Source organism: Adelges cooleyi, unplaced genomic scaffold (assembly GCF_023614345.1).
Source record: "Adelges cooleyi isolate 19-005CV unplaced genomic scaffold, UGA_ACOO_1.1 ACOO_flye_CR_arks_rails_tigmint_CR_PRNA_1, whole genome shotgun sequence".
In the NCBI taxonomy this organism is placed as follows: Eukaryota; Metazoa; Arthropoda; class Insecta; order Hemiptera; family Adelgidae; genus Adelges; species Adelges cooleyi.
In genome coordinates this window covers 5,504,332-5,510,331 of record NW_026095751.1, presented here as the reverse complement: position 1 = coordinate 5,510,331, position 6,000 = coordinate 5,504,332, and the positions used below count along the sequence as shown (strand labels likewise).

General features: G+C 31.4%; 1 pseudogene; it reads right to left on the bottom strand.

The window, feature by feature from the left end:
- Nucleotides 1-2,184: 2,184 nt before the first annotated feature.
- Nucleotides 2,185-3,934, bottom strand: LOC126835783 (uncharacterized; annotated as a pseudogene).
- Between the last annotated feature and the right edge of the window lie 2,066 nt (nucleotides 3,935-6,000).

Here is a 6,000-nt window from a genome sequence, read left to right as displayed (position 1 = left end):
AGTACAAGTTTGTATTCGAAGAAGTATAAGCTAACGGACTTAAGTGCATTCTCGTGATCATTTAATATTAAATAGATATCTTTGAAAAAAATTTTCTTTTATAATCTTTTGTTAGTTAAGTTTATTACTTATTCAAAAGATTTTAATATACATCTTTAGCAATATATGTTATGAGGTACAAAAAAATATTTAGGTCATATTAGCAAATAAGTAACTTTATTCATCTTTGGTTTCAACGGAGTTGTTTCTTTTAAAACGAACCTTACTCAAACTATAGTTAATGATTTTAAGTAACTTCGCTCAACTTTGATAAAAACGTGATACATCGAATTAGTAGTAGCATATCGCAAAACGGGCGTGGGTGTTTTGAACAGGTAAATGATGATGTTTCAGATGTCTTTTGGTCTCCTTAAACGTCAAACGGCTGTTGCACATTCGCCAATGTGCTTCTTACGGTTCAATAATTCAAAACGTCATTAACCCGGGGGCCCAAGAGGACTCGTAAAACGTTTGTCGATAAAAACCCACACCTCTACATATTATTATGTATAAGTATATTATTATTATTATTTGTTGTTGTTGTTTTACTCGTGTTTTTTCACTCGTCCGACTGCTATATTTTCACATTTTATTATTCCGGCACAGACGGCAGGCACTGTAGATAATATGGAGGAGCAAGGACCGTAAAAAATATTATTTTCATCCTATCCCCCCCGCCCTAGCGGTGTGCCCTCCCCGCCGGTCGTGTCGTTTTACAGCGAATACCGCAAAAAGGTAAAACACAACACGAGCCGACCAAGGGACGACGGAAAGAAAAGGCGACACGGTCGGTTTCATAAAAATAAATAAATAAACACCCGGCATTAACATGAACGATAAAATATATGCGTCAGTCGCGGTGTTTTTTTATTTCGTTTTTTTACCTTCACCGGAACCCGTTCTCTATGATAATATAATATAATATGCTAAACGAATTCCGTCGAACGAAAGACAAACTTCACTATTGGCACGTCTTATTTGAATCGTATCAAATTAAGAGTCGAAGTGCAAAGCAAAATTTACACGAGAAATGGTGAATTTTTGAGATTCGATTTTGAAGCAACGTGCGGTATGTGCCCCAATTGGTAACGTTTTCGCCCTCAAAATTTGAAAAATTTAGATTTACGTCGAATGCAGTTTTATAAGCTTAGTACGGAAAAGTAGACTATTAAAAACATGTTCCACTGTAAGCTATTGGACTTGTAAATACAAGTTTACTTGTAAACTGAGACTAAGTCATTATTTGCCTTTCACTACGCACAACACTTGTAACTTTAATTATATTATTTTATTTTCGTTGCCACTAGCTGGTTGTGTTTTAGAATTGGAGTAAGTACTCCATTGAAAAACAACGACCCATGTACCTATTATAAAAGTTAAAATTTTAAAACTAAATACTTGTAAATACAAAATGACATGTATAACTTCATATATATATAAATAAATAACAATCAAATGTAACCAAAATCGATATTAAAAACAACAAAGGTATAATCAGAAATTAAATTGTAATATTTTTTTTTTCGATATACGTAAATCTTAATTTTCTAATCTTATCAATATTATTGATGGTAAAAACCTAAATAACAATTAATAAAATTAATGTTCTGTAAACAAATGTAAAAGGGTTGTCTCGTTTATTTGAGAGCAAGAATACAAAAACAATTGTAAATTAAAATATAGATTTTACAGCACTTTAAATTAGGCACTCTAATTGGGCTTATACCACTTTTATATTAGACCTGCTGGAAATATGTTTCTGTTGTACATATTGACCAGAACATGAATAACTATAATAAATATAACTTTATGTAAGTACCTATTTGTCTACAAACACCTAACACAGTAAAATAGTAATTTTTTTTCAAAACATTTCTCATTCCTGATGACGGATGTTTGAATTTTGACAATGTTATCCAATGTTGATTTTTGCGTTATTACCGTTAGTACATATTATGTAGTTTTTTTTTCAACATAGCCTTTAACAAATATTATTTATTTTCAAAAATATTATACTAAGCAAAACGTTTAATAGTTTTGATTATTGTAATTCTTTTATCCAAGCGGACAACATAATATTTAACTATGGTATTTACTATTATGAATGATATATAAATTATTTTTTTTTATCGTAATGCTTTTTAATTAATTAATAAACATTTGCTCGAACGGTACTGCGGAAAGCACTTGATCGCCCAGATCGATTACGAGCGTTTCACCTATCTCTTCGACGATTGGTGTAAACATTTCCAACATGTCACGCCGGTTGTCGCCGTAAAACTGATTAGCGGCTTCGGCTTTGTGGACATACAATTAAAAAAAATATATATATTATAATAAAGTTTCACTTAAGTTTTTAAACTACTTACTTAACATATTTTCGTCTTTGCCGTTATCTTCCAATCGCCCTTTCGCATCGCCAATAGAAACTTTCAATTTCACTTGAGCCAACTTCAAGTAACTGTTGCCGTTTTCGTCTTTTGGCGTCAATCCTGCTTTGCCAGTTATATTCACTTTTAGATCGCCTGAAAAATTACATTGGCTTGCATTAACGTTAAACACCGGAAGTCATTGTTAGTTGTCTGTTACAACTAACCTAGTCCATTTCACTAAATTTCTCATTTAATAAAATTTCCAAAGTGTATTAAAATGGTATTACTGAACAGTATACAAAGATTTATGTGACATTCATATATTATCGCGGACGGATCCGATTAGTCAGAACTAAAAACAAAATTGTAACTTTAGAATATTCTTACTTATAGTCGCATTACATGTTCCTTCCCCTTTCATTGGCATCGACTGCATCAGAACTGCATCCAAATCGTATAAAGTGGTCACGTTCAAATTTGCAAACTCCATACTCACCGACCCTGACAAATCCGAAAGGTCCACACTGAATAACAACCAATAATAATTATATTACAAGTATTGCTATAAGCCTTAACACGTTTATGTAATACGGCCAAAGTTGACATGTCATTATGTTTGTTTATACTGTTTTGTTGCCAATTAATACTCACGTTAAAGTATGTTTTAATATGAGACTATCATAATATGGTGGACTTTTGTTTTTTTTCAGCTGTTAAACACAATAATCAGTTGGTTAAATACTTTAGCAAAAATATTTGATAATATCGAATGGACGTTAATTATAATGAAAAAATAAAGATGTCATTTTTATACAATTTTACAGAAATAAAAATTAGAACTATAATATTGTGTTTATATGAACGATGTTATAATTAGTATTTTCAATACCTCATTAAAAAAAAAAAAAAAATTAAAAGTCGTAAGACAAACACAGATAGTAAAAGTTTTCATTGACCAAATATTTGATGATCAAAAATGTGGTTTTGAAATTCTTTTTCACTTGAATCCTTTTGGTTTGTACCACTACAATTGTTTACTACGTGATCCTATATCATGTATTTATTTGAGGAATTGCAAAAACAATCGTATCGTGATGTTTTAGTAGATTAGTAGTAATATTGTCTTTTCGGCTTACTTTAGTTTGGACACTATTACATTCGTTGCTCCGGAAATGATCAGAGGCATCAGTATTGCTTTTAAGTACAGCGTATCCGACGACCGGTTCACGGCTAGCCTCGGCAGCGAGAAGGGCTCTAAAGGAGGTATTTTGAGTCTGGGAATGCCTATAAGAGAAACGGACGCAAAAGTAGTAGATTGCAAAATAATAGAAATAAATTACACGAGATGGGTAGATTTATTGAAAACTTTTAGGCGCCCACCAGCTACAAAACGGCGAATAATAATAATACTAAACTCGGATCGTTATTAACTCTACTCTAATGGAAAATAAATGCATGGATAGTATTATATTGTACCTTCTCCCACGTGGGGTCTGAGAGCTTCCCACGCGTTGATGATGCATTGGTTCAAATCGGCTGAACTCTTCTTGCAGGGCGACACGTAACTAGCTATTACATTATAATATGTACACGGGGATTAAATATCACATAATGTTTATTGGACAATAACTACTATTTCGCCGAAATACCTGCGAGAACTTACGCAAATGTCCTAGAGACATGTTCGGGTACGCCAAAAGGCAAAACGACAACGAGTAAATTGTAACCGATTTCATTTTCTACGCGATCCATCGAACGGCTTACAACAAAACAACACTGGCAAGGTAACTGTCTGCGCTTTGGTTTTTAAACGATGATTTTCCGTCAATAATTATCGAATTAAGTATAATAATAATTCAATGGCAGTGATTTCGTAATTAGATATATACTAGTATGTGGTAGGTAATGAGTGCGTTGGCACTCAGTGGATCCATGTGTTTTTTTACCGTCCATTGTATAACTGCATTATTTTAATCTGTTGTTATTATCATAGTTGGTAATAGTTTCAAGTCGTTTTCCAATAAAAATCCTTCTGTGACATTGAAAGTTTTATTTATTGACCATTCTAAGTATTTTTGTTAACAACTCATAAGCGGTACGCGCAATAAGGGGGGGCATTTAACCCATTTATTATGAACCTTTTTAAAAAGATTTTTATAATAAGACTGGGTTTAGCTCTCTATTCCTAATTTCTATTTGTGCCTATACCGTTCCCTTGTAATCTTTTTTCTACATACCTTTACACTCTACTTAAAAAAAAAAATCGAAATTGCATACGAATATCTTGTCTTTTAAGTTACATTTACTCAACTTTACACTAGATTTGTTATTTTTTCTTTGCAATAACAAGCATTCAGTAAATTTTATATGGTAATACTTCACACTGTTCACTTATAATTTAAATTGTGTATAGTTTTTTTTCGGTTTGTAGTATATACCTACTGTTTATTATGTTAATTTGATTGTTGTAATGATCAATTATAAGATGCACAATTATTGTAACTGCATTTAAAACAACCAATTCCGAACTTAGTAATGACGCATTTAAACGTAAACGTATTACACTTAATATTTATTGCGTGTTATTTTTTAATGCTTTGAAAAAAAACATTACCTTACATATCATGTTATCAGGTTTTTTTTTATACAGAACCAATGAGGGGAGACTTTTGGTCACATACTTCCTCTAATCACTCTAATGTTAACATAGATACCTAATAAATTGGTGAAACAGAACGTCCGTAAAAAAGTGTAATTAATTACAGTATCAAAGAAACCGACAAAGTATTTTTGTTAAAGTTTCATAAAAATTTTAAGACTCTGTGACTACTACATGCATATAGGACAGTTAATTGTTGACTAATAATGATAGATAAAATAGTGGAAAACGTTGCAAACAGAAACTGTATTATTCCGAGAAAAAAAAATGATTACCTACAAAGCCAGCTAGCATTAATAAAATTAAACTAGTTATATTTTGAAATTGAGATTTTGACACCATTATCCTATACCGAACCCTAAATCAATAGATAACTAGTTGCCAATCGATAATATTTTTTATTGACTCGTACTAATGACCGCATGTTTAAATTCTAAACAGTTAATTTTATTTTTTAAGTTAAAAAAACGCAATATACGATATTTTATTATTTATTTATTGTAAACCGCAGTGTCTTACTGTTTACAGTATCACGGTGAACATCTCAGGAGTGTGGTCAACAACTAACACACTAAATCACTTGTTTGGGATTAATAAACTCGACGTTTTGTTATTGTGTCAAAGTTGAGTTAGTAATATAGCTCTATATTGTCATGGCTCAACATGTCGTGGCATTAAAAGCTATGTACTTGGTAAATTTTTTTTTTTAGTTAAAGGACCTCAAAAATATGAAAAACTTATTGGCTATAATATAATAATTACGACGATATTTTTGTCACGCTTTTCGCTATCTACTGATCAAAGCGTTTTATTAGTGATTTTTTTAAAATGTCCGATATATTTTTTCTTTTTAACAAATCAGACCTAATTACTTACAGTTTGATTATTTGTGATTGAATGCGATGTTTAGAAATTCGAACATCAATTTGC